The sequence below is a fragment of the Schistocerca cancellata genome, chromosome 3, assembly GCF_023864275.1.
Source record: "Schistocerca cancellata isolate TAMUIC-IGC-003103 chromosome 3, iqSchCanc2.1, whole genome shotgun sequence".
Classification (NCBI taxonomy): Eukaryota; Metazoa; Arthropoda; class Insecta; order Orthoptera; family Acrididae; genus Schistocerca; species Schistocerca cancellata.
In genome coordinates this window covers 184982775-185009291 of record NC_064628.1, presented here as the reverse complement: position 1 = coordinate 185009291, position 26517 = coordinate 184982775, and positions in this window count along the sequence as shown.

Below are 26517 nucleotides of genomic sequence, written 5' to 3'. Positions count from 1 at the left end.
TGCCCACTATACGCCCTCGCTCAAAGTCCGTCAACTGCACATACTGTTCACGTCCACGCTGTCGCGGCATGCTACCAGTGTTAAAGACTGCGATGGAGCTCCGTATGCCACGGCAAACTGGCTGACACTGACGGCGGCGGTGCTTAAATGCTGCGCAGCTAGCGCCATTCGACGGCCAACACCGCGGTTCCTGGTGTGTCCGCTGTGCCGTGCGTGTGATCATTGCTTGTACAGCCCTCTCGCAGTGTCCGGAGCAAGTATGGTGGGTCTGACACACCGGTGTCAATGTGTTCTTTTTTCCATTTCCAGGAGTGTATATATGTTTCGCCAACGGCGCTCACATGGAGCCGGCAAAATTCCATATATATATATATATATATATATATATATATATATATATATATATATATCAGTAAGGTCTTTTTTCATTTCAGTAGCAGTATTCCTGACAGTGGACACAGGAGGCATCCTTGTACTATGTAAAATTACATGTACAATCATAATTGCCACTACAGAGATTTCAGGCAAATCACCAGCACCTGTGTGAGTAGAAGCACTTCCTAACCACTTCAGTGTCAGCAGACAACACAGCCAGACTGCGAGAAATAAGAGAGGAGTATACAAGGAATAAAATGCATGAAATTTCGCCTCGGTAGTCTTAGCAAAGGCATAAGGTCGTACAAAAGTTAGTATTTAGTAATGGGAGAAGTCTGCACGTTTGGTGGAGGTATAGAAATAGCGCCGGCGTAAAATTAGAGTGCATGACAGGAGTAGAACTAACCAAAAACTAACAACATGTGCACACATAAACAAAGTCACCTCACACTACATAATTTCCGTCCATACAACGTTAAAAGGGCCCTGCAGTCATTAAATTTCTTTTTGAACTTGCATCCTTAGTAATAAAATAAATAAATATTTTAAGTATAAAAATTTTGTATTCATAATTACTTCCTTTTCTGTAAATTGATTATATCGATGTAATGACATTTGTGAGAGAATATGGCACTTAACCACACTTGAGGACTGTGCAGACTCCAGAACCAACAAGGCAGACTGGACGTCACGGCCGCACGCCAGCCAGTGAGAGGCAAGTGGAGGGGAGAGCCCCAGAGGAGGCGGCACATCACAAGCCAGCTCAGACAGTGGGACGCCACAACCTGCCGGCAGCAACATCCTAGCAGCCAACGACCCACCAGGGTACTAATTGAGGGACAAGCGAGTCATGTGGCACCACAGTCGATGAGTGTGCTGAACCTTACCAACTCAGCGGGGTGGTGAGAGTGATGTGTCCCGTCGACAAAGTGCTAGCTAATCCAATGTCCCGTGCGTTACTATGCGGAGTCCGACGTCCCACGTCCCACTAATGCCGAATGGATTTCTACGCCAGGGGGCAAGTAGCACGTCAAATGGAATGCTGTTATGCCGGTCACTGATGGCTAGCTGCTGCCTGACCAGGATGACGCCAAGGGTCCAGCTGTGGTCTGTAAGCTGCCCAAGATGATGGATGTTGCCCCAACACCAGATACTGTCCTGAGAGGAGAGGAAATGCCAGAGATGTCTGCCACTACTTTTGCCACGTCATGTGCTGAGTGAGAGGCCATTCCACTCTGGCGCAAATTGATGTTCTTCAATCCTACCAATCACGGTTTGTGCGTGTGCATTAGTGCAATGTTCTCAATTTGTGTGAGATTTTCAATTGTAAATTTGTCTCCCCAGGTACCCTCGTGGAGGGAGCAATAGGATACCTTTCTGTAATAACATTATGTAATATTTTTTTGTGTTTTTGTATATATCAATTGAACTGTCTTGATTGTGATGTATATGTTTGTTCTGCACATTTATTAATGCCCTGGTTATGTGCCTGTATTTGTTTTCATGTTGTAGAAAATAAGACACAAATTTACACAACTTAGGTAATGAGGCAAACAGATTACACATGTGAGTTTCTTGCTCACTCAGAATTTTAGAATGTATGTGTTTGATGATTGAGACCAAATGAGTGATAGAGAGCCTCACGGGATTAGCCGCGCGGTCTAAGGTGCTGCAGTCATAGACTGTGCGGCTGGTCCCGGCGGAGGTTCGAGTCCTCCCTCGGGTATTGGTGTGTGTGTTTGTCCTTAGGATAATTTAGGTTAAGTAGTGTGTACACGTAGGGACTGATGACCTTAGCAGTTAAGTACCATAAGATTTCACACACATTAAAAAGTGATAGAGAAGGGCTAATCAGTGAGCTGAGAACCGTTCATACTCCAGGACATTGTAAATGATCAGGGACAATAGATATCTCTGACCTCAGAATACGGTGTGAACGTGTATGTTTCTTTGACACAAGGCCTTTTAACCGCATATCAAGTGTTTATCGGAGGTCCGTGACGCAGCAATGACCCCTGGGTCTAATGTAATTCATACTGCTCACAAAAAGTTTTCAAGTACACTCACTGGCTTGTAGCTTCATGAGAGTGAATGACTCCTGGAATGAATGAGATCAAACTAGGATGAGTTTTAGCCATGGGCAATCCTGATTGGCAAAGTTACCTTTTTACATATATATCTGTTATCAGGATGAGATTCTCCTACTATTTTCAATCATTCCCTCTAGTTCGTGTCGCTCTTAACAATACTGAAGTGAGACACTACCCACACAGAAATCAATGGCAGGTAGAGAGCAGTGAGAGAGGACAAGTTACTCTCTCGCCTATTTTTTGTGTATGGAAAATTATTAAAAATTTTGTTACAACCTGACACAGCATGAGTGAGACTCCAGAAAGTTAATGGCCTGAGCAGATGTTGATGGCGCCTGGTAGGGCGCTAAAAGCATAAGGTATTTTTAAGGTTCTTAGCTCATAGAAACAGCTTGTTGGGAGTTGTGAAAAATTAGCAGTGAGCCCATCCATCAGTAAATCCTGGCAGACAGGCCCACAGCCGAGCAAGGCAGTCAGGTCAGCCCCTTGTCAAGACAGGGCTCCAGCAGAACAATACTGAGATACCTGCAGTGGTGCCAGTGGAAGGCTAGGCTGGGGGCGATGGACTGAAGGAACGCATTTACACAGTGGAGTTGTAAACCAGGCATTGTGTGCAGAGCCACGCGTAATAAAAATTCCCAAGTTTTCGTGTTCGCCGATACTGCAAATGGGCCTGTGAACCACTTCCATCAGCCGCCTCATTTGTATAAGAAACTCCGGTGTTTGACAAATATTTAGAAATACAATCTTTATCACACCTCATAGTTAGGACTAACAAGCTCCAAGACACAGGCGATTTAGATACAGATCATTAAGATTGTATCTGTTCGCTTGTTGGCATGAGAAGTGACACGACTTCGGAGAAAATAATCTTCCCCCTCCACAAAAACTTTAAAAAGACACTGACTGGCGGTTTCTTCGTTTCCCAGAGATGCAGGTTTCTTATCTCTTGCCCTGGTTCGACGTAAGTTTGTGCTGTCGTGTGGGAGGGGAGATTTAGCGCATCTAGTGCCCTGTGATTGGCTGAAGACGGCGTGAAGGCAGTGTCGTTCGTGCACTTTTTGGGGAAATGTTTTTCTTTTTTCTGGAGGTGAGAAGCACTCGGGTGCTGGACTTTGGTCTGGTAAGCACCTCTGGTTGATGCTATGGCATGTGTGACTGGTGCTTGGGACCTTTCCTAAGGCTGACTTCACTTCTGAGTAGTTTAGATTGAGAAGCCTGTGGTGAAATTCTTACTGTATCAACAGTGTGACTTCAAACGCCTCGGACTACTCGTTTTCTGAGGGTACACTTATTCGTTTTTGGTTTACCAATCTTGACGTTTGGTATCATCGTGTGCTCTGTCGTTTAAGTGAACCGAATTGGTCCTTGGTATGACCAGCGAATGGATGTGTCACACACTGAAATCTACCATGATTTCAGGGCTCTGGTAGAGAGTAAACTGCGATCCGTCTGTCTGATCACTACACCGTGAAAGTTTTGAATTTCTTTCACGGCCGCCATCGATTCACAGGTGCCGCCTCACATCTCGCCTCCACCGCACACATCTCGCCAGCTGCAAGTTACGTCGCCGCACGAAGCAAACAGGGGAACGTACTGTTGCTCCGGCATTGTCAGGGCGAGCAGATCTCAGTCGCCACTTGCTCTCAGCTTCACCTATATAGAGAAACTTCCGTAGATTTGATCCATCAAAGTTTGCTCAGCGTCGATCAGTTCAGATTGCGTTATCCACATTTTTGGGGGCAGAGTTCTTGACTCACTTCTGCCACTCTGGATCCTCGTCCATTGTGGTCTTGAACCACCTGTTAATTGCTTATGGTATTCAATCAATAATTTGTTTTGCATAATTTTTTTTCTTTTGAAAATTAAATGTTGTTAGACCTCTATAACTTCTGCCTACATTCTTAATTATTCAAGTAGTCCCGACTGGGTTAACTTTCATTGTGGCGTCTCCTGCCAGGATCTTGGATTGATGGCTCCTTCTGTGTCTGTCAGATCGTGTTTGCTAGTGTAGTAATTCAATTTGACGTCCCTTGCGCAGAATTTGGAATTGATGGCACCTTCTGTGACCGTCTGATAGTAGATAGTGCTGCCTAGTGAAGTTTCTGCTTTCCATGTTTCATGTGGTGGACTGCGTAGAATTGATTCGCGTTGCCGGTGCCTAGACATAGTTATAATATTTAATTATTGTATATGTGTATTTTTCATGTTGTGGTTGTGACTTCTGTGTCGCTTGATTGTTTGTTCCTTACGGAGAACGGCGTTGTGCTGATTTGTTAGGATAGATTGAGATTTTCGTTTGTGAGCATAGACAAGCGTGCTGTTATTTCAATTTGTTGTCAGGAACTAGGAATCAGTATCTCACGGGAGCGTAATTTAGAGTAGAATCTGTGTGGCACAGGAATGTGTAGTTTTTAAATTCTTTTGGGTCAGAATTAGAGAGCATGCTTACAAGAAGCAAGGCACGTTTGCTACAGAGTTGCAGAAGTAATTGTACTTTGTTAACCATGGATCCACGTCAGATTATTAGTGGTGACCAGGCAGATATTACACATGATTCTCAGCTAAATGCAGCTCCAGACCGGGCAGAAATTTCGAACGTTGAACCTGCAGAGTATGACGGCATGTCTCAGTCACGTGACGAAAGTGAACGGGAGACCGCAGCAGACCGAAATGTAGGCGCTTCTGGTGCGAGACGCACCATCATTGGGACTGGCAGACCAGAATCACGAACGAAACGTCACATCATGATGGAATCTCGTTCATCTAGTCGGGAAGGTGTTAGCGGTGGATCTCAGTTTGCGGCTGTCATGCAATTCATGCAAGAGGCAGAAAGGAAGAGACAAGAGGCAGAGAAAAAGAGACAGGAGGAAGAGGAGGAAAGACACAAATTAGTCATAAGAACAGTCACAGACGCTATAGATGGAGTCAAGAAAGAGATCGCAGTAATCCAAGAAGAACTAGAGAATGTCAAGAAAACGAACATAGAAACATGTGAGGTCGCGAACCAGGCGAAGCACGATACCAAAACAGCGCGATTGGTAGCGCAAGTAGCACGAAAGGACGCATGTTGGCCAAAGAACAAGTTAAACTGGCAAGAACTGATGTGTGTAAGACAAAACATGCTCTTGCAACTCTCCAGAAGCAAGGCAAAAAAAAAAAATAGTTCAAGAAACGCAGGAAAAAATGAGTGAGGCTGCGAAGCGAACTGAACAGACAGAAATCAAACAGGCCAAATCTCTTAAATTAAATATTAGCAGAACCGAGTCGCCGCGCAACAAAACGAATTGGCTAAGGACGTTCGGCAGGTACATGAGCGATTCGCGCAATTGCAGACGCAATCTCGTCCTGTAGAGCTCCATAGAGAGCATCACAGAAGTGAAGAAAATGGTTTGCCACTCTCCGAACCGCTTTATTAGGACAAATCCCCTGCAAATGGGCGAAGGCAGCAGGAATATGCTCCTGCCGCGACGGAACGCGTAATAGAAAATGCTCCGTCGGTAACACGCAGCTTGTCAGAGACAGAGCCGGAAAACAATTGTACACGTCTACGGAGGTCAGAAACGTTATTACGTGAATCTGACAACACGAGGCAATACCGTAACATTGCAAGGGGATCGTTGGGGCACAGATACAAGGAATCACGCGCCGCAAACCAGAGGGAAAATTTGTACTGTGAATACGTCGAACGCAAACTATTCTTGACCATCCAGAATTTTCAAGTCTATAAGGAGGCAAACAACGCATTACATGCAAAGACCTGGATGACACAGTACGATTATGTGCTACCAGAATATTGGCCACTGAAATACAAGCTCCAGTTTATCTGTTTCTTCTTATAGGGGTCGATTGCAGAGGAATTGCGCGGAGTTGTAGCTCCTACCAAGAATTTAAGAACGCATTCCTTAGACATGTTGGTCGCAAGACACACAGGAGAGGATACAACAGGAGATGATGTTAGGAAAGGACTTAGAAGCGTCAGGATTCCGCTGTCCTGTCAAATTCTTCCAATCCCTGCCCAGGAAGAACCGATTCTTGGATCAACCGTACAGTCCCAAGGAAATTATAAGGCACTGGTCTCTCAATATGAATAAGGTTAAATTTTCTAAACACATTGTTTGCTCTTCAACAAAATCTTTCTTTTGCTAACCATATGTCTCCTAGTAGTTAGAGTCTGTAGTAGTTAGAATCTTTTTATGTGGCTGGTTGTAGTTACTGCTTCCTGTAATTGCTGTAGTTCGTGTTATGAACATTTTCTATGAGGTAAGTGACTTAAAAATAAATGGGGCTCAGGACTGAAATGAGATTAGGCAATTAACAGAGTTCTAGGTATTTTCATATTTCTTGAATTTCATATTTTTTGGAATTTTAATATTGTTAGGATTTCTCGCAATTCAGGGCCATTCTTTTGTGTTAATTATTGGAAGTCATGTTGTGACTGTATAGCAGTCAGATTTCTTTGGGCTCGTATATTGTGGGTAATAAATGAATAGGTTAAGTTTGAGTTGTCTTTGGCAGGGAAAATTTTGTAGGTCAGTGTTTAAATAATAAAAAAAATAGTAAAGACATTAGTTTCACAATTTCTTTTGTGTTTGAAGGAGAACATTATGAACAGACCAACGGCGTGGCGATGGTTAATTCTTTATCGCCATTGTGGGTAACCTACACACGGAATATTATGAAGCAAATGGATTACAATCCAATAAGTTCAAACCAACGCGTTACTATCAATTTTTGGACGACACGTTTGTGGTGCGACCACATGGATCGAAGAAATCTGAAGACATCCTGGAGCATTTAGGCTGTATCTATCCTAATATAACATCCCCAATTGTACTGGGAAAAGAAGGCCAGGTACCTATCGTCGACCGTTAAGAGAAGAGCACACGGATCCGTAGGTCAAAGTGTAAATCCTCGCACACTGACGTCTATCTCCACGCCTCAAGCCATTACCAGCCGTCACAAAAATCCTTGATGCTAACACACTGGTCCCTAGAGCGCGAACACCTTTAGGCAAGGAGAACCTCGCCGAAGAATGACACCTGCGAACATTGTTCCGAAGAAATCGTTACTCAGATCGTCAAAGTGAGCTGGCGCTGAGGCCAATATCAAGAACGCCTGCCCGAGAGTTTAACTCTGAATTAAAGAAAGAGAAGACAGGATCTTTTGTTTACATTATGCTGGCTCAATATACGGGTCCATGGGTATACATTAACCGAAACATCGCATCTACATTATTTCACCCATAACAACAAAAAACGGTCTTCATTGTAATATGGGTGATATAAGTCTCCAAAATCCGGTTGAATATAACATTGCTTTACTATGTGGTATGTCTTACATATGACGGACTATTAGGACAGTTATGAGGATGCATGGAGCGTCAGCGACACACCCGACTGAAACAATAAAGCAAATCAGCAGTCGCCGACCGCTGCCTCGAATACACTACTGGCCATTAAAATTGCTACACCACTAAGATGACGTGCTACAGACGCGAAATTTAACCGACAGGAAGAAGATGCTGTGATATGCAAATGATTAGCTTTTCAGAGCATTCACACAAGATGGCGACACCTACAACGTGCTGACATGAGGAAAGTTTCCAACCGATTTCTCATACACAAACAGCAGTTGACCGACGTTGCGTGGTGAAACGTTGTGGTGATGCCTCGTGTAAGGAGGAGAAATGCGTATCATCACGTTTCCGACGTTGATAAAGGTCGGGTTGTAGCCTATGGCGATTACGGTTTATCGTATCGCGACATTGCTGCTCGCGTTGGTCAAGATCCAATGACTGTTAGCAGAATATGGAATCGGTGGGTTCAGGACGCTAATACGGAACGGCGTGCTGGTTCCCAACGGCCTCGTATCACTAGCAGTCGAGATAACAGGCATCTTATCCGAATGGCTCTAATGGATCATGCAGCCACGTCTCGATCCCTGAGTCAACAGATGGGGACGTTTACAAGACAACAACCATCTGCACGAACAATTCGACGACGTTTGCAGCAGCATGGACTACTAGCTCGGAAACCATGGCTGCGGTTACCCTTGACGCTGCATCACAGACAGGAGCGCCTGCGATGGTGTACTCAACGACGAACCTGGGTGCTCGAATGGCAAAGCGTCACTTTATCGGATGAATCCAGGTTCTGTTTAGAGCATCGTGATGGGCGCATCAGTGTTTGGTGACATCGCGGTGAACGCACATTGGAAGCGTGTATTAGTCATCGCCATACTGGCGTATCACCCGGCGTGATGGTATGGGTTGCCACTGGTTACACGTCTCGGTCACCTCTTGTTCACGTTGAGGCACTTTGAACAATGGACGTTACATTTGAGATGTGTTACGTCCCGTGGCTCTATCCTTCATTCGATCCCTGCGAAACCCTACATTTCAGTAGGATAATGCACGACCGCATGGTGCAGGTTCTGTATGGACCTTTCTGGATGCAGAAAATTTACAACTGCTGCCCTGGCCAGCACATTCTCCAGATCTGTCACCAATTGAAAACGTCTGATCAATGGTGGCCGAGCATCTGGCTCGTCACAATACGCCAGTCACTACTCTTGATGAACTGTGGTATCGTGTTGAAGCTGCATGGGCAGCTGTACCTGTACACGCCATCCAAGCTCTGTTTGACTCAATGCCCAGGCGTATCAAGGTCGTTATCACGGCCAGAGGTGGGTGTTATGGGTACTGATTTCTCAGGATCTATGCACCCAAATTGCGTGAAAATGTAATCACATGTCAGCTCTAGTATAATATATTTGTCCAATCAATACCCTTTTATCATCTGCATTTCTTCTTGGTGTAGCAATTTTAATGGCCAGTAGAGTATTATGATTCGGTGAAATATGACACCAGTCTCACAGTGCTAATGCAGGTTTCCGGGGCAGCATATAAGGACGGTGTCGAAATAAAAATGTTAGAAAACCGAATAAATCTGGACGGAGATTTCAAATTAGAAGGCAATTTATAAAAATATCGCCAACCATCACTTCCACCAGAGCTGGGAAAGCCAAAGAGAACGTGCTCTGAAAAGCCAAAGAGCATCAGAGGCCATAGTGGGTGTCGAGAGTCGATGTCACAATCACCTGTTAATAGCAACGCTTATCCGGCAGTAGTCCACAATGTTGATTGAGTCCAGGTGGCGAGCACCCATAACAACGCCACTCGCGGCACCTGAAGCAGATGGCTGGGTCGGTCGGACAAATATTATGCACGTTATCGAAACAACAACCCGAAGTACTCTATTGATTAAAGACACCGATTAAACGTAACAGAGCACATCCAGTTGACAAATCAATTCCGTCGACCCCTGCTACTCTAGTTCAGCCAGGTTCGTTTCGAACCCCAATAGACATGATGTTTCCGGTCGTAGCTATTAACATTCATCCTCCTTAGGCGTCTATACTCTTACCGCTATACGTTCCACACGTTTCGAATATTTGCATGCTCTCTGTTTGTTAGAAATAACGGTCAGATCCTAGCGTGATGTACAGGTAACTACACTCCTGGAAATTGAAATAAGAACACCGTGAATTCATTGTCCCAGGAAGGGGAAACTTTATTGACACATTCCTGGGGTCAGATACATCACATGATCACACTGACAGAACCACAGGCACATAGACACAGGCAACAGAGCATGCACAATGTCGGCACTAGTACAGTGTATATCCACCTTTCGCAGCAATGCAGGCTGCTATTCTCCCATGGAGACGATCGTAGAGATGCTGGATGTAGTCCTGTGGAACGGCTTGCCATGCCATTTCCACCTGGCGCCTCAGTTGGACCAGCGTTCGTGCTGGACGTGCAGACCGCGTGAGACGACGCTTCATCCAGTCCCAAACATGCTCAATGGGGGACAGATCCGGAGATCTTGCTGGCCAGGGTAGTTGACTTACACCTTCTAGAGCACGTTGGGTGGCACGGGATACATGCGGACGTGCATTGTCCTGTTGGAACAGCAAGTTCCCTTGCCGGTCTAGGAATGGTAGAACGATGGGTTCGATGACGGTTTGGATGTACCGTGCACTATTCAGTGTCCCCTCGACGATCACCAGTGGTGTACGGCCAGTGTAGGAGATCGCTCCCCACACCATGATGCCGGGTGTTGGCCCTGTGTGCCTCGGTCGTATGCAGTCCTGATTGTGGCGCTCACCTGCACGGCGCCAAACACGCATACGACCATCATTGGCACCAAGGCAGAAGCGACTCTCAGCGCTGAAAACGACACGTCTCCATTCGTCCCTCCATTCACGCCTGTCGCGACACCACTGGAGGCGGGCTGCACGATGTTGGGGCGTGAGCGGAAGACGGCCTAATGGTGTGCGGGACCGTAGCCCAGCTTCATGGAGACGGTTGCGAATGGTCCTCGCCGATACCCCAGGAGCAACAGTGTCCCTAATTTGCTGGGAAGTGGCGGTGCGGTCCCCTACGGCACTGCGTAGGATCCTACGGTCTTGGCGTGCATCCGTGCGTCGCTGCGGTCCGGTCCCAGGTCGACGGGCACGTGCACCTTCCGCCGACCACTGGCGACAACATCGATGTACTGTGGAGACCTCACGCCCCACGTGTTGAGCAATTCGGCGGTACGTCCACCCGGCCTCCCGCATGCCCACTATACGCCCTCGCTCAAAGTCCGTCAACTGCACATACGGTTCACGTCCACGCTGTCGCGGCATGCTACCAGTGTTAAAGACTGCGATGGAGCTCCGTATGCCACGGCAAACTGGCTGACACTGACGGCGGCGGTGCACAAATGCTGCGCAGCTAGCGCCATTCGACGGCCAACACCGCGGTTTCTGGTGTGTCCGCTGTGCCGTGCGTGAGGTCTCGAAACATTGCTTGTACAGCCCTCTCGCAGTGTCCGGAGCAAGTATGGTGGGTCTGACACACCGGTGTCAATGTGTTCTTTTTTCCATTTCCAGGAGTGTAAATAGTAGTTACCTGTGAGGTCTCGAAACATTGTATCAGCTAATGTACAACTCATTCTTCAAATTTACTGTTCACTCTACTGTAATAGTTGCTCATCACGGTACCGACGAAGTGTCTGTTTTGATCTTCTAGTCAGCTCCAGACCAGGGAACTCAAGTCAGTCCTCGGAAGGATGCTGCAGATCGCCAGCCGTGCAAAGACCTTGCGTAGAAAGTCTCAAAATGAAAAAAAAAAAACAAAAACAAAAAGGAAATATTAGAGATTTTAGAAAATACAGCAATATTAAGAAACAAGTCATGGCTTTAGTGGCTGTAAAAGCTTAACTAGTCAAATTTTCAGTTTAACCCATTACTGGCCAAAACTCTGTGGGATCAGTTTTTGCAAACTTTTATACATAAATACATTACATTGAGTGATTAATTGAATAAAAAGTTGTTTTGAAAATTTTCAGTTTATTATAACAATAACTACAGACCGTCCCATTTTTGGGACATTGGCCAAATGCGCATCCAAATTCACAACCTTATTCTCCATGCATAATATTGTAAGAAACAACAAAACAATAAATAAAGAATGTTTTAATATTATTGAATGTCTATTCCGTATGAAATGAAGCAAAACACTTGTCGTGTACACCAACATTGCACCTATCACAAAGTTCTGTTGTTCTTTTCTTACAGTAAACACATCTCTTCTCTGTTTTACTTGACACAATGAAATGATTTCCTGGATGTAGTCTTACGTCTGTGCTCACCCGTCCTCCCATCAATTTGCTTCCTTGTGGTTCTCTGCATTTTGGTACTGATCCTGTTTTCTTTGATAGGTAAAACATCACTATTCTCCATTGGACATGCAAAAGTGAGAGCTTCTCATTAGAGTTAACAATTTGGTATGCACGCCATGTGTTTACTGCGCAGATATCTATCATCTGTCTGAATAATGGCCGCCACCATTTCTTTGACCTTATCCTCGTCCTATAAAGTGATATCTGCTTGTTCAGTAGATCTACGCCACCCATATGGGCATTGTATTCTTCAATGAGATGTGGCATTGTAACAGATATTTCCGTTTTCTTTGCCCGTCAGTATCTTTTAGTAGAACTCAGAGGAGGAAAAGTAATTTGCCGCTTCCTCGCGGCTGGTTATGAGCTCTAAAGTACCGGCTACATCTTGTACAACAGACTCATTGTTCAGTACATTTTCGTCAATGTCTTCTTCATCTGTTATTACATCTGCATCGGGTGGAATAATCGCCAATTCTACGTCACCATCGTCATCGTCACTCTCTTGATGGTTCTCTAGTTCTCCTAGAATTTCTTCAAGTGTAAGTCCACGCGGCATGTTTTTATCCTGTTGGAATCGTAAAATTCGAATAGAATATGAAAAAAGCAGATATAAAGAACGTAAAATGCAATTCTTCTCTGTATAATACGTGTATACAAGAATAGGGCACATCAACAATAAATGATAGTGTAACATGCCATTGTCCCATTATTGAGACGCATAAAATATATCGATATGGCACTTACTTGAAAAAATCTGAAGTATACTTAATGTTACACGGACATCCATATGTTCATAACAAACACGCCTAGACAACTAAATCACAGCTCATTGTCGTCCAGGAACTACCAGCAGACGTACAGTGCTGCCAAGTGCGACAGCAAAAAATCGGCAAGTTTATAATTTTCCTGACGTGAAGTACTTAGAAAGAAGTTATTTATTTTACATTTACAGGCATTATAGCAGGTAGTTGAACCTACAGGTGCAACAATAAAGGCTAAAAGCTCCATTGCTTACGTAGAAATAAGTAAAACATACGCGTCCCAAAAAAGGGACAATGACCAGTAATGGGTTAATAAGTGGGAAGCTGGTAACAACATCCTAGATGAAAGAGTAAAAGAAAATGATCTACAGCGAAAAATAAAGGTCGAAGAAAAAAAAGTAACTGAAATAAAGTAAGGGACTGATACATAGACATCCGAAAAGAAGAAGCAGGTAGGGAATGAATGAAAGTAAGAATACTGGCGGAGGAGAAGAAAGAAATAAAACATTAAGCATGAAAAATTTACGTCCATAGAAGAATCGGAGAGAAATTAAGTTAATAATAAGAGGTTTCACTTAATTTACAGCATTTAAAACAAAAGGATGCTATAAATCATTAGCAAAACTTTGGTGTCAGGTACCGTATACATTTCCTCTGGACGTTTTCCCACATTTCAGGAATAGCGATCCAAAAAAAGAATAAAATAAAAAAGCCACTAAGCACAGTACTTGTACCTGCAAAATTTATTGCATTCATTGTTGGCAAAATTATCTTGACGCTGTAAAAATCTGACGAGTCAACGCTCATTGTTGGAAATTTGATCAGTTCTATTAATGCGAATAATTTAATTTGATGTGAAGGCACTTTGTATTCTTGAAGACTCTCACTAGATGACTAGAGTTTATGGTCGTACCTTTAAAGGGATTCTTTATGGTGCGTCATTCCACATATGCTCTCCTAAGTGGAAGAAGCTAAGCGCTTCTTAGTAATCCCGGTAGGAGCCAGCTATAAAAAACGAGAACAAAATAGGAAACTCACGATAGCCTCGGTAAGCTGCCCATGCAAGCTTATAGCGTCGCTGTTACTTTGCCAAACAGCTTAAGTATGAAACATTCGAAGATTAGGCTAAATCGCCGGCGCTGATCCTGCAGTGTAGCCCAAAATGCAAGGTAAATAGCGCACGAGCTGGATAGCGCTCTCGCAAGCGTCCTTGCACGGAAATAATTTCCATAGGATCGACGCCGTGGTCGCCAATGCGCTAGCTGAGCGTCATTGTGCAAACTGCGTCGTGGGTTTTTGAGACCTTTTTTTTACCAATTGAGTAAAAACTTATCATGGCTATAAAATGTATGACGTTACAGAAACTAACACCATAAAAGTTTGCGAAGAAAAAGTCTTCAGAATAGCCTGAAAGCATGTTATAGGTCATTACATTCTGTTACCTGCAGAAGTAGCGGTGAAAGAATCATGTGAGGCATTGGACTACACAACGAACCACTATGTCGATGAGTTGAGCCCCTTGCCATAGACGTGTCTAGCATTAATGAAAGTGCCCTTGAGGTTTTTCCTGGAAGAAACCACCATACGAATAACCCAATATAGGACACTAGTGAAGCGAAGTTGGCCACTTCAGAAGACGAGGCTGCTCATGGAGGAATGTTGAGACTTTGAAACTGGACGAAAGGCTTTTTTTTCTCTTTTTTTTTTTGCCAGACGCATTTCGCTTCTTTTATTTATGAACCAAATTAAGTGCCCCGTAATACTTGTTTATCTTTATATGTACGTTAAGTGCATTACGTAATAGTTGCAAGCATGTTACTGCTACACGTTTTCTCCTGATATTCTCCTGTTTTTCAGGGTAGAAAGAACTTTTGCAGTACAATTTTCATGAGGCTAAATTATTGTTTGTGTTACTTACGATTTCCAATGTTGTTAGTCTGTGTGTGTTGCCCTGGAGATGTGTTCATTCGGCTCCATCTCTATCTCCAGGACGACACACACGGACTATTGACAATGGAAATCGTAAGTAACACCAAACGATAATTTAAATGGTTTAAATGGCTCTGAGCAATATGGGACTTAACATCTGAGGTCATCAATCCCCTTGAACTTATAACTACTTAAACCTAACTATCCTAAGGACATCACACACATCTATGCCCGAGGCAGGATTCGAACCTGAGACCGTAGCAGCAGCGCGGTTCCTGAATGAAGCGCCTAGAACCACTCGGCAACAACGACCGGCTCACCCTCTCTTTTATCCCATCATCTCGAATGTTACACAACACCATACACATACCAATTACAGCCACCTAAAGTGAACAGATACACTTACGCAAGCAGCTCTCTGAACTACGCGAAGTAAAGGTGGGTGTGGGAGCGAAAGATAGGGATATCCTTTCCAATTATGCGGCTGAAACTGCCCTTCGGAGTCTCCCAGCCATTCATGCCACAAGAATTTACTATTTTCACCTGTACTTCTTCTCTATACGTTACGGAAAGACTTCCAGGATGTTTTTACTCTTCTGCTCGCTGTTCTTGTTGTCTTAAGCTTACAGAGATATCCAAAACCTGTATGACTACACCGCTAGTTACTCAAAGAACGATGGAAGACACTTGGATAAGTATGGCAGAAGTAAGGTATATCTTGGTATGGCAAATCCTTACTTGTATTTTTTACAGTATGATTCCGTTTGCTAACAGACGCTCGAAGTTCTGAGAGGAAACTTATGTCGATGTCACCTGTCTGTACACTATAGCTGATACGGAATTAGCGGGGTGGGGGGGGGGGGGGGGGGAGCGGGCTGCATAAAGCGAATCGCTAGAGACAGCTGAATCATCCAACATAAAAGGTGTCCAGGGGAAGCGGAAAATATTGCAGTCGTTGTAGTAATGTCGAAATGATGTGATTTATCTGATGTCGAAAACCGCATGGTCATTGGTTTTTGGACCACGAGTGGAAGCACTTCCGAAATGACTAAGTTTGTAAATTGTTTCCGTGCCACCGTGGTTTGAGTATGCCGTACAAAGCATATGGCGCAATCCGAAACTGGTGCTAAGCGAAACATGATGCGCCACGGATCATGGTTTGAAGGTATGAACGATGGTTGCGGAAATGTGTACGGGCGAATAGGTGTGCCACTATTGAACTACTGACCTCCAATATGAAGCAACAGGCTACCAACAGTGTCTCCTGAACGACCGCTCTGCGAACGTTGCTGTGTACAGGCCTCCGCAGCACACGCCTGGTTCATGCACGCAAGTGGACACTGTTAATTGGTGACGAAGGATGGAATTCGTACGCCACTACCGCAACTGAACCCATTGACTGACGGCAGGTAGACCTCTTGGATGAGTCACGTGTTTTGCTCCATCGGAGAGATGACCGTTGGTGTGTACGACCCTGCAACAATCATCGTAATGATCTAGGCCGGAAGAGGGAGCGTTGTAGGCAAGGGATTGTTTTCGTGGTATTCCCTGGGTGATCACGTCGTTCTGGAACGAACAGTTTATCAACACAACTAAGCATCTACCGTCGGGGATCATGTTCACCTCCACAAGGAGTTTGTTTTTTCATTGGCATGGCAGCATCTACCAGCAGGACAGAGCAACGTGTCACACAGTTCACAATGCACGTCCGTGGCTTGACGAGCGTCAGGATGAGTTTACTGTACAGCCCTGGCCACCAAACTGCCTGGATTTAAACTCAATCGATAACCTGTGAGAGCACCTTGATCAGACTGTTTGTGCCATGGATAATCAAATGGTTCAAATGGCTCTGAGCACTATGGGACTCAACTGCTGTGGTCATAAGTCCCCTGGAACTTAGAACTACTTAAACCTAACTCACCTAAGGACATCACACACATCCATGCCCGAGGCAGGATTCAAACCTGCTACCGTAGCGGTCGTGCGGTTCCAGACTGTAGCGCCTTTAACCGCTCGGCCACTCCGGCCGGCCATGGATAATCAACCGAGAAGCCTAGAGTAGCCGGTCACAGCACTGGTGTCGGTATGGCTCCTCATTCTGTCGGTACCTCTCGTTACGTCACTGGCGCTCTTCCTGCACGTCTGCGCTGCAAGAGGTTGCTTGACAGGTGATCACATTAACGTGACTGGGCGTGTAAAACTGTGCGCTGGACCGAGACAGAAAGAATTTAGCACACAGGCCTCGCGTTCTGGAAGACGTCGGTTTCAACCCCCAACCCGCCCAGCCAGATTTAGATTTTTCGTGATTTTCATAAGCACCAGATGATTTCTTTGAAAGGGCACGGCCGATTTCCAGTTTGTTCTTTCTTAATGCAAGCTTGTGCTACGTCACTTCTTGTCGACGGGACGTTGGACTCTAATCTTCCTACCTGTCTCCTTTGGAACTCAAGTCGGAGAACCTCTGTGGTCTTCTGATTGGTGCTATACCCTATACCCACTGACTACTCAGGCACGATTACGGCACGCTCTTACTACTTTTCTTCCGCTGGAACCCCTCTTCTACCATTTAAACTACCAAACTTTAAACGTGCCTGGATAGCTAAGTCAGTGCAGGAACACTACGGGTTGGAGTCCCAGTTTAGCACACACCTTCAATCTGCCTGAAACTTTCAATAAGCGCACATTCCACAGTAGAGCGAAAATTCATTCTATGGTTGTAGGTTCACACACACAAAAAAGGGACTTTGTAAGTAGGCTGTTTATGTTTTCTTATTGGCAACGTTAAGAAGCGCTCTGTATGAAAATCACTGGCTGTGCTGTGAGCAGTCTGTGGTTGGTTTGCATTGTTGTCTGCCATTGTAGTGTTGGGCAGCTGGATGTGAACAGCGCGTAGCGTTGCGCAGTTGGAGGTGAGCCGCCAGCAGTGGTGGATGTGAGGAGAGAGATGGCGGAGTTTGAAATTTGCAATACTGGATATCATGAACTGCTGTATATATTATGACTTTTGATGACTATTAAGGTAAATACATTGTTTGTTCTCTACTAAAATCTTTCATTTGCTAACTATGCTTACTAGTAGTTAGTGCCTTCCGTAGTTTGAATCTGTTATTTAGCTGGCAGTAGTGGCGCTCGCTGTATTGCTGTAGCTTGAGTAACGAAGATTTTTGTGAGGTAAGTGATTTGTCAAAGGTATAGGTTAATGTTAGTTAGGGCCATTATTTTGTAGGGATTTTTGAAAGTCAGATTGCGTTGCGCTAAAAATATTCTGTGTCAGTTTAAGCACAGTCTTGTATAAATTTTTCTAAGGGGACGTTTCATATGTCGACCCATAGCCGAGGATACCTCACTGGAATCTTCTGATTTTTTCTTGTAGTTTGTGTAATTAGTGTAGATTTTGTTTATTGCTAGCGCGTAATTGTAGAGAGAATCTCCTTTGTAATTGCAGCCTTTCATTGTTGTACAGTAAAACAGTTGTGGCATGCATGTAGATTTGCCCCAAGTATTTCGCAGCTGCGCTTGCAATTAACGAGATATTATTTACAGTGCTATGTTAATGTGTTCTCTTATTGTTGCTCTTCAAATTGTGTTTTTCTGTGTTATCGTGTGAAATATTGTGACAATATTGGCGTGTGAAAAACGTAATACTATGCTCCAAAGTAAACTGAGAATTAACAGTGAAGACGAAAGCAGTGTGTTAACGCCACCATGTAATGAATTAACAAATATTCAAAGTAGTAATTTGGTAACTGTGCATAGGGAAATGGAGCGGGCGTCAAATAATGGTGTAGACAGTGAAACAGGTAGTGAACAGGGAAGCATTATCGATCAATCGGTCGGCAACAGCTCGCCTCAGGGATCGGGAATGACAGAACACAATATTGCAAATACTGTAGACTCAGGTTTTGGGTTCTCACCGTTTTCTCAAATGAGTCAAGACAAATTTTCCGCTTGTCAAAATGTAAATGTTGCCGGTGCAAATTCACTGCCGAAAAGCACTGAGGAACTTGTTTCAGACACCAGTGCACTGTTATTACAGTTAATGCAACAAATGGGACAAAGGCTACAAAAGTTAGACACAACGCTTGAACAATATCAGAAACAAATGGGACAAAATCTTCAAAAGTTAGACACAATGGAACAAAATCAGAGACAAACACAGCAAAAGTTAGACACAATGGAACAAAATCTTTAAAAGTTAGACACAATGGGACAAAATCAGAGACAAACACAGCAAAAGCTTCAAAAGTTAGACACCACGCTTGAACAAACACGTGAAGATTTAACTACTGAGTTACATAACATCGATTCGAAATGTCAAAAAGTCTGTAATGACGTAAAAACACAAATTTGTGAGCATTTCCAACCTATTTTTTCACGTCATGAAAATGCATTAGAGAATCACGAAGCAGCCATAAAAGAACTGCAAACTATTGTTCATGAAAATCACGACACCTTGCAAGCTAAAATTGACTCAGTTGCATCTACCTATTTGGTTACGCAACTTGCAAAATTTCAAGAAAACTTAAAGGACACAGTAGATACGATTTCAACACAAATGGACACTCTGAAACTTGGTTCAGAAAAACACACTGAGGAAATAAGTACACTATCGGAGAAAGTAGCCGAACTTTCGGATCAGTTCACTAATTTATCTACGAAGGTAGAGGATAATCTGAATGACACAAAACCGGTAGTCTTTAATGACACAGAAGAGTGCGAACAAATTAGGAAACTGAAACAAAATCTGAATCAAATTAATACGCAACACCAAAGAGAAATCCGGGAAGTACAAGATCAGCTGACACAGGTAATACAAGAATTACGTATTTCAGAGGACACTCGCGCTCCAATACGGGAAGAGGGACATAGAAATACGGAAAAGCCACAAAATAATAACACAGGGCATTTCGGAAATTATGAAAGAAATTGGCAAGGTGCACCGAATTTTGGAATGGAACCGCCGAAACGACGTAACAATGACCGACATGTGACTCGCCGACATGATGATTTTGACTATAAGCTGTTCATTACTACACGTAAATTCAAAACATTTAAGAATTCAAGTCTATTCTTACAACGCAAATCGTGACCAAAACAGACACCACCCATATGACAACCACTGGCAGACTAACAATAGTTACAGAGAAAGATCGCATTTCTGTAGTAATGAATATGACAGTGATTACCATAGAAACAGACAATATGGCAACCAGAACTATTATTATCAAGGGAGACAGAATAACTTCAGACGCAACAGTTCAGCGCGCAGTTACGATTCTGGGAGAAATTCTCCACCACATGACCGACAAGCAAGAAACTATGTAAACTACCGATAAAACGACAGACCTGAATTGCATCAGAACTGGCGGGATTCAAACAGAGCAGGGCACTCTCGGCAAGGCGAATTTGTAGAAGTTAGGTCTCCTAAACCCAGTAACGACGCGCGCCAACAAAGAAACAGACAATGACTCACACCGCAGGCAGCCACGTACGCCCGCTGGCTCAGGGAAAAGTAACATAGACGCTAACCTTGAGAAAAATTCCAGTATTCTTTACCGACGTATACCATATGATAATTGCATTGAAGTTGAGACTCTGCGTACTAGGAAGAGTAAAGGTTTACACCACATTTCACATGTAAAACCGTTTATTGAAAGATAATCTGCTTTTTAACTTTGTCTTCGCCATATAACTTTTCACTTTACTTTACCAGACTTAGTATCTGTTAACATGCAACAGTGTTTGAAGTTAAATATCCAGTCAAGAACCAAGAGAACTTATTTAAACAGAAATTACGAATGCATTGTTATTGCGAACAGACGACACAGTGTTATTGTGTGTACATTCTTGCTTGTTAGTTGCACGATTACGTAACGACTATAAGGCTCACATACTTACAACATTTACCAGTACTGCTAATGAGATTTTAATGCAACATTTTGGTTTACTTGAAAATACATTCTGGATTTAAAGTACTTTCTGTGAAATACCAGATGGCACAGTGGTTAGTTTATGTGACAGCTACACGATTTTATCACGACGCTACTAATGAGTGACAATTTACAATGTTGCTTTTGCGGTGTGCCTGTTTTATATCTGCACAGTTTTTTCTGAATTCTTCTGTAAAGTAAAACATGTTTTAGTAGTAACTTTTGTGCTATAGCTACAATGAGAGTGCCTTTTTCGTAGCACAACAATACGTTACAGCACAGTACTTTCTTCAGCACAGCAATAAGCGTAATAACTAAGATATCTATAAGCAAAGCATTTCACTTTTGTTTATCATGAGATAAGTACATTGCCTTCTGCAGAACTTAGCTTTCGGAGGACGATAACTATGACATTTCCACTGAGATTATCTTACAACAAGACGCACAGTTTAGCGCTACAGTACACGTATTTGAGTGACTAATTTTGTACTTAAAACATTTATTTTTAAAGATATTTGAAGTACAATGGTACAAAGGTTTTCCGTAATACATTTCATTCCATTGTTGTAATCTGTAACTCCTGAGGGTATAATTACATTAATCCTCATGGGGGTACATGCTTAGTTTGTGTACCATGTGTTTGGCAAGCACAAGGAGCCCTAGCTAATATGGTATTTGCTTATACAACTTTACACATCAGTACCATATTTCTCTAACACACAAATTACAGAGCTATCTGATCATTTAACTGAGAGATAAACATTTTTTTTACTACATCAGTGACACATGCTTACGCAATTACACAGTTGGATAACTTCACACTTATGAAACTGTATTTTGTCTGTACTTAGTGAACTCTTCATATTTTTTCAGAACCATTGTGATACTATGAGAGCTTTGAATGATATATTTGGTATGGGATCACGATTTTTAAAGTACGTTTGAGGCAGATGACACTTTTGACATGAGCAGAGAATTTTTTTTAGGTTTTAAAATTATTGGAGGAAGCTACGACGATTTTGAGAGTTGACTGAGGTGTTATATTGTTATTATTACGGTGACTATGTGTATTATGCTGTTGCGGTATGTTTATGATCAATAAGCTGATGCTATATTAGGAATTTGATTATGCTATGTATTTATTATGATGAAATATTGAAGTGTCGTCGCAAGATTGACGTGTCGACGAATATATATATATGTAATAAGGTAAGGAGTAATGAATAGTGGTTAGGGTCTCTGACTTGTGAAAAAGGATGTTGGAAACCAAGAATCGTTCTTTAAGAGTTATGAAATGTGTGTAAATGCGTGAATGTATCACAATGCCGGCGAAAATTGTTTGGACACTGTTATATTCATAAGATTTTGTTTCTACACATTTGCAATGCAAATTCTCGACCCGTGAAATTTTGTATATGAGACTGTCACTGTAGCGGAAACTGCTGTCGTAAATACTTCTGTAAGAAAGTTACGTGACCACCTGCACGTAATGTGTTGTGGGCACCCAGCTGCGTCAGACGCCTGGAGAAAAAGCCATTACTGTGTGCGTTTTCAGAGGCACAGGTAGAAAAAAAGGGAGGCCATTATCCTCGCTATTGACATTCCTTTGTAGAAAGCACCGCAAATACGACACGCTCATTACTTGGAAAGATACTTACATCTGCACACCTGATTATGACAAGCGTATTTCTCGAGAATTGAGAGAATTTTTACTGCCTTATGAAATGCCATATGGCTAATGAATGATGTTTCATGCCGTCCTTTATACATATTTGCTCATTTTCTTTAATATCTAGTTTCTAGCTGCACTGCAGCATGGTTAAAATAAAATTTTATTAATGTACTAATATAGATATTTTATGCCTACAGATCCAGTAAACAATAACTTAAAAAAAAAGCGAAGGAGCACAAAAAGACATTTCCCTTCACAGGACTTGCATACATAATTTTCTTTTCAACTACTTGGTAATATTTTTCGTGGAATAAGTTGTGGTGCACCACTTTAATTACATAGATATTAAGATGTGAATATACATTTCCCTTGTCTGCATTGTTGTCTTTAGTGTAATGTTTTTTTTCTGCTTGAGCTATGTCATGTTTAGATATAAGTTATTTCATTTGCTACTGCTGTTTGCCAGGCATAGTGTTACTGAATTTGACTTTGTACTACGCTGTTAAGCCAGTTTTACTATGGATTTATTTTCCTTGTTTGCTGCACAGTGCCTTATATTAGTTGTAATACTGCAATTGCTTTGTCAATGTGAATTTTTTTTTCATTGCTGTTTGTGTTAATTATTTTGTGCTGCTGCATTGCCTCGTCCCTTAGTTTAGCATCTGAGCTCAGTAGATTTAAGTTAGCTTAAGAGGGGTAGACTATATAAGAAACTGACTATGGAGAATAGGTAAAGAATACATTGCGAAGTTATATGAAAAAGATTTGGGCCACAATGAGTATTGTACAATGAGAAATAATTATTTTGAAAGAAATATGAATAGAATACAGAAAGGAGGTATAGATAGGACATTTTGGGTACAATGATGAATGAAGGGAGATCTCGAAGAAGTAAAGAAAGTTTTGTTTGCAAAATACTGCACTAAAACTAACCCTGTCCTTTCCTTTTATATTATTCCGCTATATGTTTGTGTACCCTTGTGTATTTGTGTTCTTCCTGTCTTTATGTGTTTATCTGATACGATTTATGTTGTAGAATTTTTCTAATACACAACTACATTCACTATGATGAGGAATACTGTTAGCCTCAAATATAATTTGCATTAATAATATGTTATTTACTTTGTAAAGATGTTTAGACATTATTTATCTGTTCTGTTTCGTTGCTCATGTGTGAAGTTGATGTTTCAAAAGTTATTCTGATCTTTTATGTAGGTACTTATGATTCCTGTAACACTGATGTATATGTTGTTTCTATTCTTTTGTAAAGCCTGTATCACTACAAATGTTATCTGTATCGTTATGCTTTTAATGATGTATTTTGTACCTTTGTAATTGTATTCGTATGTTATAAAATTGTAATTGACACCAGTTCATCAAATTAAGTAACTTGTAAGCATTCATTTCACTGCACACATTTCTGTTGGTCATTGTAATGCACAATATGTGAGAATTTGGGACTGTTAGTGTTTGCACGTTTGTTACTAATTCAGCGAGGGACTGTGTAACAGTAATAACCTATAATAATTTTTTTTTCCTTATGAATTTAGATAAATTTTTCTTTCTGAATTTATGTAAAGTAATATAAGTAATGTTTTGAATTTCTTTTTCTTTTCGTGTTATGTTAAAGAAACTGTAAACAACTTTTGAAATGAATGTTATTATTTATGTTAGATTTCAAGCAATTTGATAACCAAAGGGAAGTGTATTTAATGTTAAAACTATTGTATGATGTGAAAATTGTAATTTATACACTTGGTCCATACGTAGGTAATGCATTAGGATATGTGTAGTAGAAAACCTGTGGTGAATACCCTACCTGTAGGGGAGCGGGAAAAGGTGGATGCAGGCGAGCGCGGGAAAACGCACACTGGCGCGGTTCGGCACAACGGACTCAGTAAGTCAGTCGGAGTTGGGCATCGGTCAGAGGAACATGTACTGTACCGAGGAGGCTATCTAGGAAAAGTGGATTCCATTGAGCCTCGGGTGGGCCGATTCCGACGACTACTTGGCATGGCTATATTCTTAGGCACAAAATTGGAAAGATTACGACGCTAAGAAGAAGGAAAGTGCCGATGCAGTGAGAGCCTTAGCCGTGCTTGTATGTGTGCTGTGCTGCCTGCTATCTCGCTGCCCGCCACCCGCCGCATCGACGTGCACAGGTCAAACATTTATTTCAGCTTTAGAAGTGTATCTGTGTGGACCAGTGTCGAAACTGTTGTAACTGTTCAAGAATAACGTGACTTTTACCAGAATTGCCTTAGCCATCACTTATCCTTATCATTGACCTAGACAGGGTCCTTACCACATATTGTGCAACCCGAGTATCCCGAATTGAAAGTTTACAGTTAGTAATAAATTATCTGCAGACTAATCTATGCTATAAAGACGTTTAAATTCAGGTTTGTTAACGCAGATGTTAGTAAAGAACAACAGTGTGATTAAATTGAAAGATAAATTTTGAATAGAGCTAGCGATGTTATTTAATTAATGTGTGACTGAAATAATGACAATTAATTAATCCAGAAGCGAGACAAAAGAGTAGTTATCCACAGATTGATAATTTTGAGTGTTAATTTACCTTTAGGACTTAATAGTGTCAGTATAACGACCATAACAGTTTCAGGGTCCCCCCCCCCTTTTTCTCTTGCCCATTCTTGCACATTTTGAAGTGTACTGATCAGATTTGAACAGCAAAGTTAAGTTCTATATTAAACCTAAGTGTATTAGTGTTTTTCCAATTTTAATAATGACATTGTATGTATGCTTTCAAAATTGCTAATTCTAGGGTAATCTATGCCCGATTTCAGTCTGACCAATATACAAATTGCAGTTCGTAGTAATCATTGCTGTGTGGTGTTGTGTAAATTTAGCTCGTCCAAATTAATACAAAAGGAGAGAACTTTAGTTCAGTGGATTTTTCCTATGCCAAACTTTGCCATAAAACGCAACATTACTGCGTGTTATTATGCTTGTACATGCACATACTTGTACAAGGGAAAACTCACTCAGTGCCTAATTAGGCTGGCGACCGAATTATTAATCATTGGTAATATCTACTGTGTGTACTTCTTGTCCATGCGGACGCGTAATTGTATTTTACATATGCTTGACGCATCACTGTAGTTACTAACTGAGTGTAGGTTCGATCTTGCTTCCATTAGGTACACGCGGTCATTTTATGTACTAAATCCTTGTTGACAAGGTGAAGCCCGTGAACTTATTACAGTACAGGCTTTATTGAGCTAACGCACGTCCGACAGGGCGGTAGTGTTACAAGTGGCTTCCCGGTGACAGGACATCCAGTTATTGTCGGCTATAAACTAACGTAAAGACCGAACAGTGGATGTTCAGTGGCTGGAATAGCAATAAAGTTTAGTAAAATAAACTACAGTGTGAGTCAAGTACAATAGTGTAGTGTAATTGGCAATTAATATGGACAGAAACGTAGACGGGGTAGATGCGCCAAGCAAAATGGAGAATGCGGCTGGCAGTAGCAGGAGTTTACGCGGCCAGATAACAGATGGCGTTAGCGGAAGACAATTGGCGTACATACAATACCATGAACACGTCAACGAACAGATTGAAATGTCGCGATCGTCTCGAACACAGCAAGGGACAAAACAGGAAGTAGAGGGTGACTTTGTAGATGATAGTGGGTACGTGAACGAATCCACTGACATGTTTGATTCACCACAGATAAAGAAAGAACCGAAAGAAACTTATGAAGTAGGATCGGAAAACACAGATTCCGTAGAACAAAATAGCGCGAAAATTTTAAGCATCAACGATTTATTTGAACAATTAACCAAACAAATTGCAGGACAGACTAAGCAGCTGAAAATACAGGGCCATCAGCTCAAAACACAGAATGAGCAACTTCAAAAACAAGTCGGCAATCAGGTTAATCAGCTAAAAACACACGTTGACGAGCAGCTCAAAATACAGAATGAGCAGCTTAAAACGCACGTTGATGCGCAACTCAAAACACAGAATGAGCAGCTAAAAACACACGTTGACGAGCAACTT